Source organism: Stegodyphus dumicola, chromosome 4, assembly GCF_044657685.1.
Source record: "Stegodyphus dumicola isolate Sdum_Otavi_A_Nest chromosome 4, ASM4465768v1".
In the NCBI taxonomy this organism is placed as follows: domain Eukaryota; kingdom Metazoa; phylum Arthropoda; class Arachnida; order Araneae; family Eresidae; genus Stegodyphus; species Stegodyphus dumicola.
The window spans coordinates 155,353,836-155,380,626 of NC_140771.1; the positions used below are offsets into that span (position 1 = coordinate 155,353,836).

At 34.2% G+C, this 26,791-nt stretch overlaps 1 protein-coding gene and 1 long non-coding RNA gene across 2 annotated transcripts in view; one reads left to right on the forward strand and one right to left on the reverse strand.

Moving 5' to 3' along the window:
* The window catches only part of LOC118199083 (uncharacterized), a 49,928-nt gene extending 41,455 nt beyond the window's left edge, over nucleotides 1-8,473 (forward strand). The window contains exon 3 of the long non-coding RNA XR_004759889.2: nucleotides 7,228-8,473. This is a non-coding gene — a long non-coding RNA (uncharacterized LOC118199083). The remainder of the gene's footprint in view (nucleotides 1-7,227) is intronic.
* LOC146997729 (acetylcholine receptor subunit alpha-like 1) overlaps nucleotides 1-26,791 on the reverse strand; it is a 562,185-nt gene that overhangs the window by 18,026 nt on the left and 517,368 nt on the right. The gene's annotated exons all lie outside the window — the stretch shown is intronic.

Here is a 26,791-nt window from a genome sequence, read left to right on the forward strand (position 1 = left end):
AATTTAGAGCACGTCCGGTCAGCAGTCGGGAGGTCCAGAGTATCCCTGCCTGGGTAATACTGTTTTTCCATATTTCCTGCTCTGAAATAAACCTGATGAATGCACAGATGGTGAGCTAATAAGTTTAATTTTTCTTTTAGTTTTTTAATATAGTGCAATGATAAGTGGTTGTCTATTAGTATGCGAAGACATTTTAGTTCCTTGACCATTTTAATTTTTTCTCCAGCTAACTATTAGATGACGAAGTCTTGGGCCTGAGTAGAAAATATGCAGAGCTTGAGTTGAGAGAAACAATAGAAAATATACAGAGCTGAGATTTTAAGTTTTCGTTTCCTTATCCAATCATGAAATCTTTTGAGGCTTTTAATTGCCTTTTCTTACAAAATGTATCCGTTGCTAACGCAAATTACAAGGAGAAAATCGTTCGCGGAAGCCTTAGCCTGTGTATGTGAAGTCCTATTGGACATTTTTAAACCTATATCAGCTATTAAATTACAAAGTATTGGTCCTAAGAAAGGAAGGAAAGGAACTTCTGCCATTTTAAGGACTTTGGGGAAAAGAGCCTTGTCTCCAAAACGATTTTATGAATTCTTTGACTGGATCTGAAAGATGCAGTTTTTTGATTAGGACGTTTTGATTGCGCCTAGCCCAGGTATCTTATTAGTTTTAGGTATTTTCTTTATTCCATGAGGAACCTCATGGAATGTTGGAAAGATTTCTGTATGGCCTGTGAGAGGCTGAACATCTGGATTAGTTGTATTTCGTAGATAGTTATGGCCTATTATATCTGTTGCAGAACAGATGGAATAAAGATGTTCTGATGAATTTTTAAAGCAATTTCGTGCGCTGGACTTATGCCACGAAATCTAGTTCCAGTTAATTTTCAATTGGCTGAAGGTTTTATCATGAATTTTGATTGCTGAAGGTTTTATAAAGTGACCGATGACAAGCTTCTGATCCGTTAAAATACTGCGCATGTGGGAGAGTAAATTCTTTAATTGGCATCTAAAAAAAGTCTGTCTATGGCATTCTTTACAACGAATCTTGTGTTGTCCTCGGACTTTACGATAAAATGTCCACCATCTCGATGCAATGTCTTTTAAATGCTGAATTTGATAGGTCTTTTTGTTGCTGATCTATTTCTGGCTAATTCTCAATTGGAGTTTGCAAAATGAATGATACAGTCTCGCGTCTGAAATCTAAAACACACTTTTTATTTCTAGCAACGGAAAGTCGTGATATTTTCCATGCATTTATCAAGATTCCATCAATGTACTTAGTAAACTTTGCCCACCACCATCTTTTGCCGTGAGCTTTTATCCTGTAACTGGCCGCTAAATTGTTGCTTCGACTCCCACCATTTTGGTATTGTATTGTTCAATAAGATGAGATTGAGATACAAAAACATTTTTCCTTTGCGTTCTTGAAGGATGGGAAACACTTCTTTCGGGCTGAATTTTTGCACATGTTGAATCAACAATTGCAATCGAATTGTCGTTCCATTGGACAAAAACTATTTTGTTTTTCGCTTCATGCAGGAAATCATAATAACCCCTGACCTTCTTACGAACACATTTCACCATATCAATTGGGTACATTAGTATGCGGCTTTCTGGAATTGTTCCGATAACGCTAAAGCCTTATTTTGTAGAAGACAGAAAAGACGAAATGATGTAAAAAAATTATCAAAGTAAATAGCATGATTGGTGGGAGATTCAACAATATTGGGAAAATTTATCCCGATACTTCAACCACGACCAAAGTCTTCATATTCTGATAATTTTGGAGTTGTCGACTTATCTGAATAAATATTAAAGTGAAACACATATTCATCTGAAAATGCCAGAGTCCAGAGTATTCAAATCTTAAAGGTTTCACATTTGAAACTATCTTTCTCGAATGTTTGCTTCAATAAGGAATCATTTGCTCTTCAATACTCAAATCGTGGAAACAATGTACCGAATTGTTGGAATTTTCTATTTAGTAACTTTAGATACAGTCTCACCTTTATATAATTGATCAGTGCTGTCAATTTAACTGTTGTTAGCTAAAAGCAAATTCTGCTTCATATTCCTGTACTGCAAACGTGACATCGATTCTCGTATAAAAGGAAAGTCTTTGTCAAGAAACCAATACATTTCTTCTTGGGGCAAAGAATAATATCCCGTAAGGCAATTATATCCAGTTATATTCGAATAAATCTTCTCTCATAAGCTTCAGATGCAATAAATTCATGGCGACATTTTTGCTGAGGTATATTTGCCTGTTCAACAAGAAAAGAGTAAATTTCTGAACCAAAAAGGTCGAAAATCTATCTACTAGTTTGATCTTGTATTTTGTCTTTTGTGTTTCTATTCTACCTATTTCTTCATTTTTCGCCTGAGACACAGGCCCATTTTTATCCATTTTAAGTTTTCAGCTTTCTGTGTTATAACTTTTTTCGTATAACTAGCACTGTTTTTAGATGGCTGAAACTTACTTCTTACGCGAACATCAACTTTCCCAGCAGTACCAATTGGTAAAACATCTTTATCGTTATTAAAACATTATAATTCCCTTCTTCTTCATCTCTAGCTTCTGCAATTTCTGGTGAAACAACAGCAATATCAGTTACATTTTGGTAATTACCATCATTATCTTCGTATCTTTGAAGGGCTGCTTCTAGTGTAAGGTATCTCGTTCCAGGTATGCAAGGAATGCATGTCAACCAGGGCATGTAAGAGCACAAGTAAAAAAAAAGGAATACTATTTTTCCACTGACGTTCCACCAGGTCACAACCTGTTTTCTCTTCCATCCCCTCACAAATACAAACAGCTGAGTGATAAAATGCTCTGATAAGTGGTGAACTTGGCTAAAAATATATCTCCCCCTAAATCCGTCATTCTTTTGTTAAATTTTTCGGCAAATATACCAGGTTGAAAGTCTTGCTTAAACTTTGCTTCAAGTGTGAGCCTAATTATTATGCATAAAATTATTGTTGAAGACAAGTATTTCTTTTTAGAAATAATCTTCGTAATATTCCCTATACAATATCGTCTGCTAATAAAAATATTGTTACGAAATGTACAGGCGCGGTGGGATAGCTTCCCCGCAAAGCAGTTTTAGGGTTGCCACATTTGGCGAAAAAATTGGCGATATACCATGGACGGTTGACGAACCTTCTGGAACGAATTCTTACCGGTTTATCCCAAAATGTTCTCGAACACAGGCCGAAAGCTATATAAACCCTGCTGGTCCGCAGTCAGTCAGTGTGTGTCTCTCATCGAGAGTGAGTGTGTCACAGAGAGTGTGCCTCGTCTAGAGAGTCAATCTCTGCGGACTCGATCGAGTTGACAGCCGGGCAGCGAGTGCCGAGTGGGCCGTCAAGTGCACCGAAAGTGTCTTTTAGTGTATCGCAGTTAGTGCATCGTCGAGAGAGCGCGTGGAGTTCCGAGAACGACCAAGCAGAGTCCGGAGCAGTACTCGGGTGCTTTGCAGTGAAGCTGTCTCCACCGTTATTGCCTGACAGTGTGAAGGCTGTGTCGCTGATTGCTCCAGCGTGTTTCTAGTAGATCTTCAACGACTGTAAAAAGTGTTATTAGAACTGTCCTGATTAATATTGGCCAAATAAAGTGTGTTTCGGTACTTCATCATCAAGTGTCGTCGTTATTTACACCAAATCTACGAACCCCCTACGAACGTGAAGGAAGAAAATTACGTAACAATTGGTCTTAGAAGAAGAAAAACGCAACAATATCTTTGGTAGTTATATTTTTATACGTGTTTATTTAGATCGTTGAGCCAACGTAGCATCAGCGGCTAATGGGTTAAGCTGGTATGATTAACAGAATTAAAATATTGGAGTGTTAAGAATATCCCAGAGGTGAGCAACGTACAAAGACTATTAAGTATAGTAATAAATCATGGGAAATGAAATATAAAAAGATGAACTGACACTATATAATATAGCTCAAATGCCCAACAAGCATATGCATATTAAGAAATAACAATTTTAGTTATATTTATGCCAAGAATTGTGGGGACTAGTGCAAAATACTTAAAAACATGGCTGGTTAGATGGTAGTCTATAGTTTAAGCGATTATCAAATAAATACTCTCATAAGGGTGTTTATTAAAGAAATTAACCATTTAAAAATTAGAAACTTCAAAATAAAATTTAAAAAAGTCTTACGTTTTCTTAATCTATTAAATAATTGAAAAAATTATTTACAAAATTCATTAATAAGCTCGCGGTAGAGTATTCCAATGGACAACACTCCTGAAAACGCCAATCGACGAATTACGTAAAGCACAAACTTTGAAATACCCATAACAAGCGAAGCATGAAGAAGCATCAAACTTATAGCAACTGAAGTTTCGAGGTGTTATGCACTTGAAAAATGCATGCACTTGAAAAATTCACTTTAAAGAAATATTTGCACTAAAAATGTAAAAAACACATAGCATAAATATTAGCCTCAATCTCCGCTAAAGCCAGACTTCAGTATTAAATACAGAAATCTAAAACTGGATATTTAAGACTAAAATAAAAGTACGGTAATTAGGCACCCACTAATTCAGAGCGCCAGATAATCTGATATGGGTATATCGGACTCAAATGCTATTTGCATGAGCATGTCGTTCAGTGGCTATAGAAAGCGTTCGGCATCTGCTTCGGTGCCAACATCACAATGGCCGAAAGCTAAGTAGCAAAAAATCTGTAGTTCATTTGCTGTGGCAAGAGCTATCTGTCTTAAGGAAAAGAATACCTTCGTAGATAACCATTCTAAGATAACCTGCCAAATGGTAAAAATCATGAAAATGACCATGTACTCAATCCGTTCTTTTGTGTCTGAACCTGGATCGAACTTTATGTATTCAATGGTTTGTAGCATCTAATTTTCTTGCCTAGCATAAACTGCTACTAGACCTACTTGAAAGTCTGTTAGCGACTTATCGCTAAGCCTAGAAGAAGAGTACAACAGAACGGTGTAAAAAACCTTTTTATTAAATTCAGTTATTTACACACAGTTATTAGCACAGTCTTTGTGCTCACAAATCCACCATCTACTTGTGAAGATAAAAATAAAGGTAACGGTAAACTAAACCAAATTCAAAGGTAAGCTAGTAGTTCAGCCTTAGCGGGTTTAGCAACTAATTTAACCTAGCAGGTTGACTCAGAAACCTACACCGGCATGATACTATTACATTAGGCTGCAAGAATGCGAAGTAGAGATTCAGAATTCAAACAGCTGGTAGAAACAACAATGTGCGCACTCAAGTAGTGCTGGTAGAAACAACAACGTGCACACGCTCTAATTAACCATTCGCTACTTCAGTTTTACTACGCTCTCGTTCAGCCTAACTCTGGCGAGGAAACCTTCTGGCGAGGAAATGCGAGAGAAACAAGAAATGACAAAAAAGCGCTATGAATTTAAAATAAGTGTTAGCAAAAATAACGCAAACCTCACAGATCTTAACCGCTTGGTAAATGGTGGGGCTAAAATGTTAATAGAAGTAAAAATTGAAGAAAGTAAAAATGTTAATAGTCTTATGATTAAACATACTGAACTGCAGAACCCAATCCAGAATGCTCATTTGAACAATTTTCTCACATTTGATGAAAACGAAATTTGCTGAATAGTTTAAGGAAGCCATTTATGAACCACTTTTGGAACTCCTCTGGTGTAAAAAAAGTGGATAATGACGAGAAAAGCGGTTTAATCAATATTACTTGGTATAAAGTAGTCAGAATTCAATGCATATACGAAATTTACAGAGCATAATAACCGTGAAGTAACGAAGAAACAATCTTCATACTGTCTTCAATGAAGTTTCGAGAAGAAGAAGGATATATGAACAATTCAATGTACATTCCAGATCACAAACCGATTGAAAGTAATTAATTATGCATCATTTATAGTTTACTTTCCTGTATGCTTTCTATCATTAAATGTTCTGAAAACGATAACTCCATGCAGAGCTTCACTTAGTTTTGTGTTCTTACAATAGGTCAAATCACACTTATAAAATTGTGTTTCCTGCATTTATCTTGAAAAGTTCCAATATACGGATATCTGTTAATTTGACATTGCCGAAGTCGCGAACTTAATAGAATGCCAACATTTACTGCAATTAATGTTAAATCACAAAATTTATTTGTTTCACTATCGCAAAGAATTTAAATACATGAACAATTACATATTAATTAAGACACAACACGCCGAACAAATACTAATTCAGAAGTCAAACAACAAAAATCAGCGTTATATTTTCAAATTTTTACAGGTCTAGTTTCGATGCTTTTACCGAACCACCATCCCCAGCTGCAAAAACGCAAATACGAAACTAGTCCTGTGAAAATTTGAAAATATAACGCTGATTTTTGTTGTTTGACTTCTGAATTAATTACATATTAGTCAAAGAAATACTAATTTCAACAAATCAGTGCTTGAATGGTGCGGATATCCTTTCGAATGCTACAAGAAAAGAAGAGGTGGAGAATGATACTGAAAGTACAACGGAAGAAGGTACTAACAATTAACAATAGTTTCTGAGACAACAATGACCTCTCATGAAATTCTATTGGACTTTGTCGAAAAACAGGGATTTGAATATAGTGATAAAAAGCGCATTTCAAAAAAGTAAAATTATTGATTTTTTCTAAAGAAATAAATACGTATATTATGCATGAAAAACTGAAAGTTTGAATTATCCGGGATTTTTCTATTACTCATGACCTGCTTATCCGGCACTGCTTTTTTAGGTTTAACGAATTTGAGTGAGTTCTTTAACTTTTTTTTTTTTAAATAACTTCTTCCTACGCAATGAAAATTTTCGAAGCTAACGCAAAACTGTTATAGATTTTGACAGCGAAAAATCTGTTACGCCAATTATTTGAATTTACTGTACGTTACGCCTAATTTCGTATATTTTTTAGTAGTTGTTAAATTTTCATAACTACTAACAACTATACGAAATATTGTTTGTTCATTTTATTTTATTATTTTATTATATTTTATTATTTTATTTTATTACTTTATTATATTATTTTTTAATCTGAATATTATCATAGAGATTAGTATTATTATTCTTTTAATCTAAACTTAACCTACATTATCGCTATACAATGTGCTTTAATTTCAAAGTACAAAATAAAATTTTTTACTCTATATTCCACCTTAATAACCTTATGGATAAAGAATTTCGAGGGATCCTAAAAAGTCTTTCAAAATTTTTCTTTCCAGAAATATCTGAAGCTGGAAGATAACTGGATATCTAACTTCCTGCAGATGCGTTAAATGTGAAGTCTGGGGCGCAGCTCAAGTATATGATTAACGTTTCTATAGGATCACGCAAAGAATGGTCTGAAATCCCCAGAACTAGAAATATCCCTTCTATTTCCTTTTTATTCTGGCAGTGGAGGAAGAAGGAAGCTGAAAATAAGAGGAAAGTTGAACAATGGTCACCGGGATTTTCGAGCCAGTGGTCCGAAGCAATGGAATTAGAATCAATGAACCGAAATTTAGCCAGTGGAGATTTCATATCCAGATTTAGATTGGGTTAAAAGTTCGAAAGGTGCAGAGAATATATATTCTGATAAAGCAAAAAATAGGAGCATAAGGCAAGTGGAGAGTAATTAAACTGATGAAATTTATTCGATATTTTTAACTAAAAAAAATGGTATTCTATTTAGGGTTTGGGGTCTTATTGTTTTTGGTTTTTTTTAATTACACTCTAGGTAAAGGATTTTAAAAAGTAATTTGTGATAAAATTAATTGTAAAGCGCTAAATGTTTTAACAACTTTTATACGATATATCTTAGATTCTAAGAAGCAGTTTTTTGAAACACAGACTTTAATGTCAGCATTGCAAATGAAAAAAAAAAAAAAAAAAAAAAAAAAAAAAAACTGTAAATAAAATAAAGAAAACAAAGCGTTTATATGACTCTAACATTTAAAATGACTTCGATTTATTAACAACAATAGTAATTTAAAAGTATTTCGAGAAATTAATTACTTTGATATAATCAGTAATTCGGAAGAAATATGCCAGTCTGTGATGCTTTCTATTTTCAGACGCACCTTATATTAATGATAGCCTTAGAATCAAAGAAATACGCTATTCCAAAGGCTTGTGTAGTTTTCACAACTTAAATGGCTACTGTACTGGGAGATATGGAGCATGGGACGCGCATACTTTAATAAAAGCAATTTGTTCTTTAAAGATTATCGTGATAAATATTTTAAAGCCCAAGAAAAGGTTTAAAATTCCTTTCAACTGGTTGTTGTTAAAATTACGTCAACTTCTCAGCGAATGCATTTGAGAGAAAGTGTAAGATGCAGAAATACATAAAATTAAACAATGAATGTATCTAAAATATTTTGCGAGCTGTTGAAAACTGAAAATAGTATTGTTTTACTATTAGAAAGTTATCTTTATCTGAAGATGCCTGTTATAAAATGTTTTAAAATTGAGGATACAAATTTTAAATTTCGCTGATGTACTGATTATTAAAATCATGAAAACATTGCAAGAAAAACCATTTGAAAGCATATTTATGAAAATGAAATATCTAAAGGAAAATTTAGAACATACTTAAAATTTGGAGGTTAAACACACTGGATATGAAATGAATGTAGAGTTACTGAATATAAACATTGATATGAAATGCATGTTACTGAACACATAAAAAAAGTTACTGAACACATGGATATAAAATGCATATAGAGTTACTGAAATACCATGATGCCTTAATGTAATTTAAAAACTGTGGCATTTCGAATGCACTCGTATTTTACACTATATTTGTCACTTATTATTGGAGAAGTTAAACAATAAGAATGAGCGTAATATTTGTAAATTTTGCAGGACAAGTTTCGATGGTTTAAATAGAGAACCATCTTCTTCAGCCAAAGAACCTCTAAGCTTTAGGGTTCTTTGCTTCAGCTGCGCAAATGACGGTATAGAATATGGCAGGATGGAAAGAAGTCAACCTACTGGCGCCATCTATTAATGAAACAAGAAAAGTAAAACATAAAAGGTTGAGAGTAAAGATGGATTGCAATTAAGTTCATTAACTAGAACCAACTGAATTGGTGAATTAGATTTTTTAGAGGCGTTGTAAATTCAAAAAATTCTTTCTGTTCTAGTTAACGACCCTAATTCCAATTCATCTTTACCCTCAGCCTTTAAGGAAGTTATGTTTTAGTTTTCTTGTTTCAATAATTGATGGCGCCAGTAGCTTGACTTCTTTCCAGCCATTCTTATATATCACCATTTTCTATCTCGTTCACTTTTGCCACAAAGCCATTTTTATATATCATGTATATATTTCATTCATGAGGTTACTGCCCTCTTTACATTCCTATATTCAAGTTAGTCAAAGAAATTTATAATATGTTCAAAGGTTTTTCCATTGCCAATATTCTCCAAAAAATCTCAGCTATAATGCCTGAAATTCAGGCTGCAGATAATTCCATTGATAAAATGTTTAATCTGTTTAACCTATTTGAGGAAATTTTCATGAACAATACTAATTAATAGTGTTCAATTCTTATATATATATAAAAAATTATGTACCCTTATTTGTGTAATGATTATATATTCTCGGTAGTAATGTTCTCTCTTATGATTTTTATTTCACCTCATCTGATTCTCATTTACCAGTGTTGTAAATTATTCCCACTTAGTTAATTAAGTCACCATAAGTTCTGTACCTTCCCATGTGTTTATTGTAATTATTTGTCACCACTTATTAGTTAACAGCTTGAATGTTTTCCAGATGCACAACTCACTACTAAGTACTTATCCTTCAAATTCATATTTAATTCTAATTCTTCTAAATTCCTTATCATTTTTCGGATTTTATTGTGACCTGTTATGTTTACATAATTAAGAACAACTCAAAATTTCGATCTGGGAGTAGGGCCTTCAGCCTAGGCACCCAGGTGTCCTGACACCGTTTTACAGGAGGTATCGTCACTCATTTGCACTTCAGGCTGCTGATGAAAATGGTTATCGTATTTAAACCATCGATACTCGTCTTGCAAAATTTACAAATATTAGGCTGATTTTTGTTCTTTAATCTCTCCAATAATTGTTATTTGGGATGCTATTTTAATCTTCGTAGTTCATTGTTGCGCCATCTCTGACACCATCTGCAATTCTCTGATACCATCTGCAATATGGCTTCTGAAACTTTTAACATTTGCGAAACTACATGAAGTTTTTAGTGTCCCTTTCATATGACTAAAACGATAATGTATTGAAAATTGCAACATATTAATATAAAATATGCCCGCCAAAGAAAACCAGTCTCAGATAACGTGAGCCCAGATATGAGGGAAGCGCCTTCTGCTTCCGTGTAGCTTCTTTATACTTACTCCTTACATACTTAAAGTACATAAGCGGCTATAGCGAAACTCTAAATGTTTGAAAAAGGGATATAGCAAACTTTGCGGATATCTTCGAATGAATTCTTTTGTTGTATGTTTCATAGATTTCTCCAGAATTTTTACGAGTTTTGATTTCAGGAATATTAATATCCTTGAAATGTATCTATGTTTAGGATGCTAAGATTCACATTTAATTCAGGTCAGATGAGTGAAAAGCATTTACACTTACGCACATGAAGCATTTCTTAGAATGCCATAATATACTCTCATTCTGTGCTCGTGATTATTGACCTAATATGTGTAACGAATTCTTTTATTATATTCAAATTCTTTCGTTGAATTATCCGGCAGAGCTCTTTTCGAGGCTGAAGCTATGATGCAAATTTTGAAGTTTTCCATATTCAGGCAAAGATGAAGCAGTGAAAAGGTTATTATAAGCCTGGAATTATACAAGCGATTCCTCTTATAGGGGAATGGAAATCGTTTAGCCCTATCGGTTTGTTTAAGTACTGAAACGATTTCCAGATTTTGTCTTCTAAATAGGGTGATTAGTTTGATTACGGCAAAGCACTCTAGGGCTATCTGCCTAAGGAAAGGGACACTTTCATGGAAGGTATCCTAAATCTAACTGTCTCGTATACATGTTACACATGGGAAAAACACGAAAAACCCCATGCAGCCAATCCGTTCACCAGGATTGGAACCTCGAACTGAACTACCCAATGTTAAGAAACATTACAGCTGAGCTACTGGTGGGCCCTGAATAAGCGAAATGGAGGGGAATTTTATTCTTTAGTTCTTCTGAAAGATTTGAGATATTCTTTGAAACGGGCACTGCGCTTTTAGACCTTTTGTAAAGGCCTTAAAATAAGAGCTTGCGTTATCTGTTTAACTTTATCTTTGTCTTGACAGTGTAGCTGATCGAAGTATTTTTGCCTCGCAGAGCTTTAGAACTTGTATTATCCAGCGTTGGTCATTTCATTTCGAAAGCTGAATTCATCTCGCCTTTAGCTATAATTTGAGCCAAAGCTAGTTAGGCTGTTGCACTGTACATCTCCAGCACCAAATTATTTTAAATTTTAAGTTCGCATTTCTGTTACCTGAAATCCTGTAAGCTGCTGAAATTTAAACTGTAAGTTCTAAGGTGACCATACGTCCAGAAAAATTCCCGGGATAGTCCCGAATTTTCAGTCCCTGTCCGGAATTTTTACAACTTGTTTTCTGGTTCCACATTTATAGCATTTGTCCTGAAAAACGATATTGTGAGAACGCATATTAATTTAAGTTGCATAGGTTGCAAACTGAGAATACAAACGAAGTTCAGAGATGCGTGCCATACCGACCGCATAAACAGGGAATACACCATCTAGCGTTTACCATTGAAAAACTGTAATCGTTGAGTTCTATTCCTCATTCCGGTATTTCTCTCCTCAACCCCCCCCCATACACTGACGTTTTGCGCACAGCTCACAGTTGCAGTTCAAACTTTCACTTACAGACAACATTGCAATTTTTAATTGATATATTAATTCAGTCGTAATTTGAATTTATAATATATACACACATTATTTAATTATCAACAGTGCATTACATATATTAGTATATAACATTCCCTTACATATTATTACACGGCATCAAAAAATAATTCTTCTGTCATTTGCTGAAATTTCATTGCAAGATATATCTATTTAAAATTATCTTTATTTTATCCCGTTTAGGTTGTTAAACCTTTTACTCCATCTTCATTTTGATTTTGCATAAGAGTTAAAAACATTTTGAAAAGTCTGCCGAAGTGATAACGCGTAACGACATTTCCCGTTTAGTAACGAATATTTTTTTAATTTGCAGCGCTGCATTACATACGTACTAAGCGTATGTTTTACTGCATTTTAATTCATTTATTATTTATCTTTACCATTGACGTTTTTAGTATTGGACTCAGAAAAAAAGAAAATGTACATTTAACGAAGACCTACTGAAGGAATCCCTGTTTATTGAATGATTCCGATGTGCAGTGCAATACATTCAAAAATTTATTTTCAAAACTTCCAATAAGCCTTAGTACACGAATAGATATTAATTTCATATCAATAAACATAAAATGTCAAACTCTACTGCTGCATCTAGCTCGTCATTAAAGAATTTCTTCAAACAGTAGAAAATCGGGTGATAAGGAAGAAGAATTAGCTGCAGCAGAAGGTACTTTTTTGCCTATCATACTGTTACGAAATGTCCATATGCGGTAAGATAGCTTTCTCGCAAAGCAGGTTTAGGCTTACCAGAAAAAGCAAGGGAAGGCAGGGTTGCCACATTTGGCGAGAAATCGCCCATATGGCGACAAAATTGGCAATATGCCATAGACGGATGAAGAATCTTCGGGAACGAATTCTTACTGGTTTAGCTCAGAATGTTCTCGAACGCAAGCCAAAACCTATATAAACCCTGCTGGTATGCCAGAGTCAGCTAGTATAGAGTTGTCATTCAGTCAGTGAGTGCTTAGTCGAGTCATCTAAGAGTCACTGAGCGAGTGTCTCGTAGTCTAGTGCCGAGATGGTCTCCGAGTGCATCGAGAGGGTCTTTTAGAATATCGCAATTTAGAGCATCGTCGATTTTTATCTTAGAATGTATTAATCTCCGAGAACGACCGAACCGAGTCGGGAGCTGTACTCTAGTGTATCGTCGAGTGCATCGCGAGTTGTAGCGTGGAGAATCTCGAGAGTATGTCGAGTCCCGAAAACGACCGAGCACAGTCGGAAGCTTTGCCGACTTTCTTCACCGTTATAGCCTGACAGCCTGAAAGCTGTGTCGCTGATTGTTTCAGCGTGATTATAGTAGTTCTTCGACGACTGTGAACGTGTTACTGGAGCTGTCTTGAATTACTGGCTAATAAATTGTGTTCAGCAAGTGTAAATAAAGTTCATCAAGTGAAAATAAATTCATCAAGTGTCGTCGTTATTCACTCCAAATCCACGAACCCGTACGTACGTAAGAAGAAAAACGTAACGATACTATCCACCACAACCATAGCTTTAGATCTATGGATTTTACGTCCAAGCTGCTTCAAATGACATTTGAGCTTAAATTTACTTATGCGCGAACCAAAGGCGAAGAAATATTACTAAATGTTTTATGTGTTTCTCTTTAAGAACTTTGCTCAGCGACTTAAAAAAATATTCATTTGTTTCAATCTTAACTGATGCATCTTGTCACAAGGAAATAAAACTTTTTCCAATACTTATTAGATTTATGGACTGGAGTTATTGAGTTAGAGTAAAAATTTTAGAATTTAAATCCTTCTTTGGTTAAACAACCGATTATCAGCAGCTATTTAACTATCTATCTTGAGGAAAATAATTTAAAAGAAAAAGTTATTGGTCATCGTGCATGTAATACGAATTCTACCTTTGGAGGAACTGATAAATGTGGAGAAAATAATATTTGTGTTAAACTGAAACGAAACATTAACTATGGTTTAATTGGAGTCGGACGTTCATCAGCACATATTACCCATAACACTGTGAGAACATCAGCTGATGATTTGCCAGTTGGTGTAGAAATGTTTATTTCTAAGATATACTTTGAATCTTACACTTGTAAGGTATATTTTAATTTTATAAGACTTATTTTAATTTTAAAGCCCATTTCTTATGAATTCTTGTTTCCACTTGCAGTTCCCTACCAGAAGGAGTTTTTAGAATCTTGTTGAAGGTACATGAGTTACATTTAAGGAAGTTTCGTGAGAGAGAGGTAGGAATTCTGAGTAGCTCGTGTTTGCCATAGAGCTAAGTCTCTCTTGAAGCTGTTACCCTCGGCCGGCCATATTATTCCGTGCTTTTTTATATTCGTTGGCTAATTTAAATTAAGGGCAACTACATTAGATACTTGTGTTTAGCTCCGGCTAAGTCTCCTTTCGTTAGTTATTAGTTTAGTTCCACATTTCTTGTTCTGAGTTAAAGTCCGAGTAGCGGCTTTGTTGCAAGCCAGAGAAAGGGGCCGACTCGGGTTATCCTTATTTCAGTGAAACGAAGGATATTTTAACCCTTCTCGAATCTACGTTTAGTTGCTTGAACTGAGCTAAAGTCGCTAACCAGTTCACTAGGTTCCTCGACTTTCATTTCAGACAAAAAGAGTCAGGAACCATACACACTGTTAGAGTAGAAACATTGAAGAAATGTCTGCAACTTGTAGAAACGTTAGGTTAATTAGAAAAGCCGGAGAGATAAAAAATTAACAACGCCTTCGCGGGGTGACGAACCACGAACCTCTGAAATACCGGCCCAGCGTGCAGAATCACTAGACTACGAAGGTACGCTAGCAAGGCGGGAGAAATACTTTTAAAGGCTTCGCCAAATCCGGGGGGGGGAGAAATCATCATGTACTACCCTTTTAATTTGGGCGCCACTGTAGAGACATTAGGTTAATTGGAAAAGCTGGAGAGATGAAAAATTAACAACGCCTTCGTCGGGAATCGAACCACGGACCTCTGGAATACCGACCGAGCGTGCAGAACCACTACATTACGAAGACACGCTAGCAAGGCGGGAGAAATACCTTATAAACTTGGTAGAAATGGATTTTTTGTTGATACTAGGGTATTCACAAACAAGGTGGTTAATATTACTTCCCGCCAAAGTAAGAAAGAGTACTCCAATTGTTTTTACCACTGAAGGCTTATTTTCGATCTGAAGAAAAGTGTCTCATGCTTAATTTCTTTGAAAATTCAGTGGTGGAAGATTGGGTACATTTTATTAACACACTGCCTTCAGTATTTCATAAAATCATTACAACGACTGAAAATCATATTGCATCTGTATTTGATGTAATTGCATCTGAAAGCTTCAATATCGAGGAAGATAGAGGATCACTTTACTCCAATAAATCTTAAAAAATAAACTCTAAAAAAACTTGAAAAGAATCAAGACGTGTTACAATACGAAGTTATTGAATTTCGAGAAGCTTTTGTTTAAGTTCATCAGACTGCTGTTACTTATATGAAGAAATGAACACATAAAGTATTTCAGGAGATGGAAATATACAGCTGGATCATATTAAATGAAATCCTTTTTAGAGACGGGATGAAACAGCCTTTTTTGTTAATTAATAAAATTATACAAAAACAAATTATTGGATATTGATATATATGAGGAATAAGTTTGCTTTAAAGAATATATCACGGAAGAAAAAATATTAGAATGGTTAAAAAGTAGGATGAACTCAGTTTAGAGGTGGATTGAAACTGCATATTTTAACAAAAACCAGATTCCTTGTTCAAATGTCTTTAAATTGCCAGAGTTTTTCTTTTGTCTTCCTGAAATTAATGCTGCAAATGAGCGAGTATTTAGCATTATGCACAATTTTTGTACTGATGATAAGACACAGTTTAAGCGTACACGAAGAGTATGTTAGTCACCAAAATAAATTTTGGTGAAAATTGCACTGGATGTTATAAATAGGTGAAAAAAGGAAAACAATGTTCTAAGAAATATTCATGCTTCAGAGAAATATAAGGCTGCTTCATCAAATTAATTTACAAAGGGTTAAAATTTGATTATTTTGTTTAAAAACGAATACTGCATTTTGATTTATTCTTTGTTTATTAAAAATATTATATATCACTATTAAAAAATAAAACAAAAAATTATATACTACCTCCTTATAAACCTATATACTACCTCCACCTTAATAATAATAATAACAAAATATTAAAAAAAAAATCAAAAACTATTTACTGTCCCAAATTTCGAACTTCGAAATCTGATCACCTTATAAGTACAGGCCGTGCATTTATTCGCATTAAAGTTTTAATTACAAAGGTTGTTTAAATCTTCTTCTGATTAGCTGTAATTTTTACAGATTCGACTATTGGTCTTAGGTTTTGAGAAATTAAGTTAATTAAGGAGAGAAACCTTACTAATGGATAGTCATATTTGAGTAAATTCACAAAACCAAAACTAAAAAATGAGGCTGATAGGGATATGGTCCCCTTCTAACGGTCACGCCATTCTTACAAGCTTACTTCGTAGTAGAAATTAGGCAATTAGTGACTATGAATCCCTGTGGCAGTGGACTCTCTCTGTGGCAGTGTATCCCACTCTCTCAATAACGTTCTTTTCAGGGTCTGAAGATTTTTCGGAAAGAAAAGGCGAGGTGGAATTGACCTCCCAAAAGCGTTCCAGACTATATAGAAGTTTTATAGGGTTTATTTCTAATGATCTGGTCAATCATTCCATTCAGTTAATAAGCTTTTTTTTCTAAAAGTATTCCATAATATTATAAGTATGCAGACTAGCGTTATCATTCATAACAATGAGCTGAAAACCATTCACCCCCCTGGGAATGCATATTACTATTTCAGGAAAGCGATCTCTATTTTCATCAACAGATTGCTTTTTAATTACTCATTTGTTGATCGCTGATTAAATTTGACGGCTATACTAATCGCATATATTGCCGAGTGGCAAATGTCTAAGAATACGCTGTGTATGAGAGTATATAGAAAGAAATTTGAAAGTTATTCAGGTTGTTATGTTTTACAAGCATCAAATAGTGTTCAAATTCTTCGTAGATGTTAAGCAAATTATCGCTAAGTCTAAAATAACAAAGCCTTGTAAAAGAGCCTGTTATTCAAAACTAAAAGAACAGAAGGCCCTTTTCGTGCGTACAATCTCAGCCAACACTTATGGCGAGTTAGTTTTATGTAACAGTCAAATATAATTTAAATTCTAGTAAGAGCCACAGGCTACACAAATCAGATTAACGCGAAGTTTGTTCAACTTAACCGGCGTAGAGATTCAGTATCGGTGATTGCAATGCAAGAACAAAGACTACAAATCTTATCTTAGATATCAACCTAATAACGTGGCCTGGATAGGCAGAACACACTCTGTCTCGCAATCTAAGACCTTACTATAAATATTCATAAACTAATTAATATCCTGGCGGGAAAACGAAAGGGAGAAGTGCTAGTAAACATCCAAATCATACAATAACTGTTTTAATAACATAAAGGAACATTGTAAGGTATTATATCTCATGAGATGACAAACACCTGCCAAGGGCTGCTTCTAGATTTTTTTTCGATTCTTCCGTTTCTGATGCATAATACTGCTTGTAGATTTAATTTCGCTAGGGCAGGTGTTAAATGTTGTACGTTAAATGTAAACAATGTACATCCTTAGGTGAAATAGATGCAAGCATAGAAAATATCATCTTAGTCAAAACATTAATGCGCATATGTAATATAAAATTAAAACTTTTAAAAAGCCATTACGTTTTGAATAAAGTAATTTTCCCTACTGCAATTATCAAAATCGTGCTTATTTGTTCTTTAAATTTCCTTCTCTACATCATTTCTTGATTAATTTCTTCTAACTGTTTTCTTTCGGAAACTTATTAACATTTGTGACCTTCATCTACTAATATTCACTGTTATATAAGAGTAAAACTAAAAGTGAAAGTCATATCAGCTAGTATTGAAATATTGTTACGGTGATTTTTTTTTGACACCATTTGTTATGTTATTTTCTTCCTTCACGTTCGTACGGGATTCGTAGATTTGGAGTGAATAGCGACAACACTTGATGAAGTATCCAAACACACTTTATTTACCAATATTAATCAGGACAGCTCCAAAACACTTTTACAGTCATCGACGATCTACTATACACTCGCTAGAACAATCAGCGACACAGCCTTTCAGGCTGTCAGGTTATCATGGTGAAGACAGCTTTACTGCAAAGCACCAGAGTACAGCTCCCGACTCTGCTCGGTCGTTCTCGGAACTCCTCGTACTCTCGAGACTCTCCACGCTACAACTCGCGATGCATTCGACGACACACAGAGTACAGCTCTCGACTCTTTGGTTCAGTCGTTCCCGGAGCTTAACACACTCTCTCGATGATGCACTAATCGAGATACACTAAGAGACTCTTCGATGCACTCGACGACCAACTCGGCGGTAGACTTCGGGACACTCGCTCAATGACTGACTGTCAGCTCGCTAGACGAGGGACACTCACTCGATACTAACTGTCTCGCACTCTAGACGAGGCAGGGTGACTGCGGACCAGCAGGGTTTATATAGCTTTCGGCTTGTGTTCGAGAACATTTTGAGATAAACCGGTAAGAATTCGTTCCAGAAGGTTCTCCATATGGCTCCATGGCATATCGCCAATTTTGTCGCCATATGGCTCCAATTGGGCGATTTATTGCCAAATGTGGCAACTTTGTCGTCCTTTGCTATTTTATGGCAACCCTAAAACTGTTTTGCGGGGAAGCCATCTTACCGCGCCTGTACATTTCGTAACAATATAAACCTTTTATAACGATGCGTTTATTTTAATGTTTTATTTTAGATGAATACCTCTCGTCATTAAGATGCTTGTTTCTGCACAAGTTTGTAGCTTGAAATAGTAATATGCATTAAATAAAGATGAACTGTATTTTTATCCAAGGCTGTTTAATTCTGGCAGTACAACACCAATTATCGGTAAATCTTAAAATTGTCATCATGATGGATTATAGATGATGGGATAAAAGAAAGTTTACTTTCAACTATCGGTAGTCGATATAAAAATTCATATTTAGCACATAAAAAATAAAAATAAAAATTAGGGCTGAAAGCCGGTCACATTATAAGGCCTACTATTAAGTACTTATTAAGGCTTAAGATGCCCACTATTATGTACAGTAAATCCGTAATACTTTGAATAAGACTAAAATAGTTTCAAGTCCACAACACTATAGATTTCAAGATATAGATAAAACTATAGACTTCAAGAGCCTTTTACATAATTCACAAGCTTCGCTTCAGCTAGCTTTCTCTCGAACTATCGCATACGGAATAAGTGTTATATTTTGAAGTTTCATGTGCTGGTGCAATATATTTCATGCTTAGCTGAGCATCGAGTTTGTTCAGCTACACCTTGTAATAATGGTATTATTAGGCATCCTTTGATTATGATGAGCATAACTTATCGACCAAAACTTAACAACAAATTATAAGTAGTTTTTGCACCTAGGTTGCGTCGGATTTAAAACTGAAACTTATTGTACAATACTGAAGCAGAATTGTGATGATTAAAGACATCTGAAAGCCTTTATTATAATGAACTTGTCAAAATAGGCACAGAAGTCTATACAGTGGTGTACGTCGGCAGGCTCAGTGGTGTATGTCGAAAAACCATACTGTTAGCATAAATTGGATGTAACTGAAATTATGGACTCATAGTTATACTTTTAGAACTTAAGACTAATAATTTGTGCATAATAAATCAACCTACATACAGCTCAAACCAATATGCGTAAAGCACTACTATAAAGGCATGATTTTATGAACATACATGTCTGTGATATTTGAATAGTGAATACAATATCTAAATACATGTTTAAAATGTATTTAGGTAACCGAAGGTTTCAAGCTTGTTTTTATTGTGGAATTGTTTCTCAGTGCACACCGGGACTGATAATATCCACGTTCAGAAATATGTTTCGATGGAATACTTTTTATTTCAGCCTTATATTTTATACACGGTGGCAGATCATATTTTATTTTGATGGCAGATCATATTTTATATTTTTATATTTAAGTTATTTGAAACAATGAATTTTTGTAATTATTATTATTTATTATTTAATTTTAATTTTTCGTAATTTATTTTTGCTGTCTATTTTTCTTAACTTATTTTGCATATCTGATCGTGTCAGCATCTGACGGATAACGGACTCTGACGGTTAAAAGAGTGATTGATATTTTGTTTATCACTGTGTTTAATACGAAGAAATAGATTAAGTCGAAGGCTTTAGTCATAAATTGAATTAGCTTTTGTAAACTATTCCCGAAAACGTTACATCTATTTATCTATCTTTTGTCCCCTTATTTGTCTTTCCATCTATCTATACCATATTCGAAAGCAGGAAGTATATATATCTTCGGTGAAATTGTGTTTGGCTTTTACCAGAAAAGAAGCAGTGCTAAGACCTGTTTTACTCTCATATTAATATTATATCATAAATCAGAAATGACATTTCAAGTTTTTTTTGTTAAATAAAAACACTGACATAGAAGATCTGAAAATATTGCATCGAACGTTTCACAGCGATGGCTGAAAGTGTTTGGAACATTTTTGATATAAAATGGCAAACAGCTGCTGCAATCACACGGCATTTCTCACTCGCCCACGCACGAACCTCCCCTTTCAGGCACTTCCTTATCTCAGAACTTTCTGGATTTGGCTAGACAAGGGCGTAGGGGGCAAAAAAGGCACTCGAAGAGAAATAGGAGCGGGAAGAAAAAAAGCTCTCACACATTCGAACTCCGAGGACCTTTCCCTGAATGACATTTGACGAATGTGCACGCCTTAACTGGCAGACTTCTTATCAGTGGAGAAAACGGAGAGCTGAAAAGAACTGAAAAGTTTTCTGTCGGGGTTGACTAAAGGAGCGTGACGTTAAAGGGGTGGATGGAAAATCAGTTTGAGCTTTAGATAATCGTTTGCGTTAACAGAATACTTTTGCTGTCATTCTGTAAATGAAGGAAGGGGGTTTTAAAAGAACGTTTTAATAAATGCAATATAACATAAAGGAAATAAATATTAAAATAACTACTGATATTCTGAAACTGGACGTCATGCTAGAAAAGGAAATTTTAACGTATAATTTTCAAGTAAAACGCAAGTTTTGTCTAAGACAGCCTGCGGAATTTTTATTCCATAACCTTATGTAATACGTCTGCGACGCGTATACCAAAAGTGGTCGCAAACGAATAAACCATAAGGCATTCTTCATGAATCCATTTGCATGGAGGGTAGCCTTATGTAATGCTTCTGCAACCAGTATTACAGCGGTTATGCTACTGATTTTAAATTTCCAGGTTACCAAAGCAAACGTAAGGGATTGCCGAATAGCTTTTCAACCCGTCTTATTTCTTAGTTGGATGATCACAGCCAAATTAGTAACTAAAATAAAACTGTTTATAACGTGTCACCCTGATGGTTAAATAGACTGAAAATTTAACAGGGACAAAATTTCACTAGTATGCAGGTAGACAAACAGCTCAAGTTTAATACAACTTGAATTCAGCGTAAAATACAAAAATTAGCAAAGCCTAGTCTAAAACTAGGCTATCCCATGATTAGCGATCAGAACTAATCACAGCAAGTAGAAACATTTACCTGCAAGCTGCTTTAAGTCACTAGAATTATAGGATAGACTAACGACCAGCCTCGTGCTTTCTGATAAATATTGAAACTAAATGTAATTTATATTTTAAACTAATTTGCATGTTGATTGATATCGACGAAAGTAGAATTTATAGAAAATTCAAAAAGGCAAGGTAATTGGTTAATTAAAATGAAACTTTAAATGCATACAACTATTACAGCTATGTGAGATAAATATAATATTCTCCATTCAAAGCGGAAGCTAATTTCACTATTCTGCTGCTAACCAGCATAACTTTTAATCAACTTGAGCTAACTTTGTTTCAGATTCATGAATTTTAAAAACATTTATCTGAAATCCAGTACAGCATTTAAATGCTGATCTTCCGTTAAACTTTGATTTACTAAAAATTAACTTCTGAAACCGGGATTATTGTTAATACCAAGATAATAGTTAAATATTCTACATGTGAAATTATAGAATATTGTCTGTGACCTATTTTAATTTATTTTTCCCCTGTTTACTAATGAAGCATTTCATTTTAATTATAATATGAAAATCAGGAAATAAAAAGGATTAATTATATAAATCCTTATTAGTCATTAAAAAGTTTTGAAGATTTGCTAACAGTTGAAACGAGTGATTTGACAATGATTTGAATACGATGATTTATGCTAAAAACGCTGATTTTATTTTTAAAAAATAAATGCTTTTTATTATTCATAATTTTAGCAGCGTTTGTGAGAATGTTATCCGCCTATACAGCTCTTAAAAGATCCTTATACAGTAAAACCTTGGATCGAAAAGAAATCGGTTCATGAACAAATTTTGTGAATAAAAAATGTCTCCGACGACGAACGATGTCATGAAATACAAACAAATGTGACGGCGAATAATGGTATTCCAAAACGTAGGGGAAGGTCAAGTGACATATGAGGGTCTTGTAAAGTGAAGTCATAGACAAAACATCTGAGCATAAACATAATAGTAAGACAACGCAGGAGCATCGAACGAGATATTGACAGTTGCTGAGCGGTTTTTGCTCGGTGTTGCCTTGCCTTCTTTTACAGAATCTTGAATTCCACGTTTGGAGAATATTATAGTCAGATTCAGCTCCAAGAAGAGTCTTTGGTTGATCTTTACATTATGGTAACTTGGCGATTTTTTGGCGAAAATTTGGCGACCAACTCTCCTACAGCAACCCTCTATTTTTTTTCCCGCCGCCATTTTGTCTTCACGAAGTAAAGACATGTTTCTTTTCTTTTTATAAACTGAACACTTCTTCCAACAATCTACTAGCCGAATTACACTTATGCTAGAAATTTTATCTAACAAAACTGCTTAATCATGACAAATATTCACTGCAAAATTGGGAAAAAGTGCACAATACCATACTCCTTACGCGTTTTTCAAAATAACACATACACATAAACCATGTCACGTCGACTTATTTTTACTTAAAAAAACATCCCAGAATTACACAAAAATGGCATTGCGCACACTCTTCACTATATCCATGTACACTGCTTTTTTCTCATAAATTAGAAAAATTTCACGAAAATACATGACAATTTTCCGACTCTTTAAACCCGGTAAAAAGAACATATATGAAATTACCTGATCGCGAAAAAGTATATACCCTTTCCAAATATGAACATTTCCACATATAAAATAAATAAAATATCCAAAAACTTTTACCTCTAAATCATCTATTATATTATAAACGTCACCAACGAATTCATACCGCAAGCATTACAAATACTTAGTGTCAAATATTTAAATTATTTCCATGCACGTTTACTTCAACTAAAACGTATACCAAATTCCTACAAACATAAAATTCACAAAATAACTATCATTTAATTAAAATATCACTAAACCATGTACACGTCGACTTATTTTTACAAAAAAAAAAAAAAAAAAAAAAAAAAAAAAAAAAAAAAAATCCCAGAATTGCACAAAAATGGCATTGCGCACACTCTTCACCATATCCATGTACACTCCTTTTTTCTCATAAATTAGAAAAATTTCACGAAAATGCATGACAATTTTCTGAATCTTTAAATCCGTTAAAAAGAACATATATGAAATGACCTAATAACGAAAAAGTATATACCCTTTCGAAATATGAACATTTCCACGTATAAAATAAATAAAATATCCAAAAACTTTTATCTCTAAATTATCTATTATATTATAAACGTCACCAACGAATTCATTCCGCAAACATTACAAATACTTAGTGTCAAATATTTAAATTATTTCCATGCACGTTTACTTCAACTAAAACGTATACCAAATTCCTACAAACATAAAATTCACAAAATAACTATCATTTAATTAAAATATAATTAAATTCAAAAACACTACTTAAAATATAAATAAGCACATACATTAAATTAATAAAAATTAGCTTACAATCCTAATTACTTTAAACTAAATCATTGCTAATAACAATTTTCCCAATAATAGGAAATTACTTTACTTCCACCTTACATTTAGAACAATGCATAAAAATAATATCCTCAAATAATTAAAAATACTAACTTACCTAATCTTCTTCAGAATCTTGATTACGTGTCCGATAAACTTTTCTTATTTCTGTTTCAGGATCTTTAAAATTATACTTATAGTTCACAGCAAGGTACCAGGTAAAATAAATAACTTAATAAAACATCTTTACTTCTATCTCGCACAACCTTAAAGAAACACTTATTACTACCCCTTTCAATCCCACTAAATACCCATTTCGAATTTACTTTAGTTAGGGCCATGGGATCCAAAAATTAACGAACACTGTTTCACACAACACAGAATACACCCAAATACAAAATTTCCAGATTTTTTCCCGATTTCCCCCCTTTTCCGATTAAAGAACCGTGATTCGTCCATTAATATCACATGACATATCCCATGATCTCTCATTTCCCTCACACAAAATAAATCGGAACTGAGTACTGCTCACATTATTACCAAAGTCCCAGGTAGTAACCTTTATCGCCTCCAAAATGTCGCCAAACTACCAGTTACCATATTCTAAAGATCAGCCGAGTCTTTGAGTGTTCTGATATTGAGGAAGTGTTTGTTATCGATGACACTGTATCTTTAGACAAAAATATGGATTTGGATGCTAACAATGAAGACGCTGAGGAATTACTAGAAAATCACCAAAGCAAACTCAGCGAAAAAGAACTAAACAACTTTACAGGAAGTATCTTAGGAGAATGAAGGAGGATCGGAGGACATTTCTAGTTATTCAGTTCCCGATGTTTGCGGAAAATGGTGTCATACGCAAAGTTTGAACCCCGATAAACATTACCACTCTCATAAAAGAGTAATAAGCCATAGAATATATATTTTCAATGATAATGTAGAAAAAATTTCAGAAACATTTTAAAACGTAGAAAGAAATAAATCATTTTGGACAAATGTTTAGTGGGACAAAAGCCCAGCATTTCTAAAGAATCAAGCAGTGTTAAGAGAAAGAAAAAGAAACAGCAGTACAATAACTATCTGTTCTTTTAGTGGAAAAGGATTCTTTCAAACAAAAACATTTTGTTCCTTTCTCTTTACCGTCTTCTGCTTAACGCTGTCAAATTTCAACTCGTACAGATATGGTAACATGTAAATGAAATTTATATTTTTAATACTATATTCAGTAGTTTGAAGCAAACATTTTGAGTCCGAGAACAGGTTAATTCATTTTACTTAAATTACTGTGGGAAACATTGTTTTGGCTTACGAACATTTCGATGACGAACTATCTTCAGGAACAAATTAAGTTCGTGAAACAAGGTTTCACTATAAAAATTACTTAACGCAGGTATCAAATGTTAATTAAACTTTTAAATGACATTCTTGTATTTGTTTATGAATTTCTGTGGTTACTTAAAGCATAGCGAATATTTCTTGATTTTAATCATTCACAAAATTATTGTGCGTCTTATGAGCAGTTTCAAACAGAAACTATTATCTAAGGTTTCATATTAAAACATAAAAGTACAATACAGTTTTTGGACAACGCAGCATACATCTCACGAATATTGCACACCATATTTCAAGCCAATGTATGCTCTTGTGATCGAAAATTCTGATAGATATCGCATTTTATCAATAGCGTCAGGACGTTAAGCTTAAAGTTCTAGCTCTGTTACGAACACTGACTTAAAAAATATAGAGATATATAATATAAATGAGGGATATATCCAAGTTTAAAAGTAAAAAAAAACCTAGTGATTGTTTGGCTAGTATTAGTACATCCGGTTATTCTGATGTATGGAGGCCACACAATCAAGGCTAATGTATGTATATGCACTGAGAGAGAACATGTCGAGATAAGAGAAAGTTATATGGGAAAAAAAGGTTAAATTCTTTAAACGAATGGCAGCTTGAAAATATAAAACTACTATTCGAGTTACGGTAGAGCTTAAAGTTCTTCGATATTGACCCATTCCTACAAAAATGCTTGTCAAGAACTCCTTCAGGTTAATATTCATTATCCGAGAAATATAGAAAACAGGCTCATAATCAGTGCCTACATTAAACTTAAACGCTAGTTTCATTGGTGTAAGAAGCTCAAAACCTCTACCGCACACATTGCAAATTGTTTATAATTTACAATAAGTCTATTATCACTGTGTTTTCACTTCTGGAAGAGTACGACTAGAAAGCTAACTTCTTCAAAGGAAAGCATGATCCAGTGATATACTATCCTGTTAAAAATGAAGCATGGAGATATACAGGAATGGTTTGGATCGCAATTTTGTAGAGTTATTCGGAACCACTAATTGTTCTTGAAATTTACAAAACTGCTATGGACTATCAATGGATAAGAGAATTCCAATTAGATGATAACATTTTGCATCCCGAAGTATGTGTTTTGTTTCAAAATGACAACGCACCAGTTCTTGCAAAATTGGTTGCAGAATAATAGGAAACTGAGCTTAAACAGTCCAAATCAGTGCAGAATATCCTAATCTCAGTGACAAAGATCTTACCTGGAGTGCGCATGTTAACACACAGTATTAGAAATACTTTCCTTCCGTACTAGCACCATTTCCCCCCGGGGGGAGTCGACTGGCAGCAATCCCGGCATTCTGGCTTGGTCAATACTTAGACAGACTCGACTTTTGGGAGAAAATTAACTGTCTGCACAGTGACTAGAATCATCGTTTATTCGGTGGTAGATTCAGATTCGGCAGGAAACACATGGCACTGTCTTGTCTGCCCCTTGGTTGTAAGGATACTACATGGT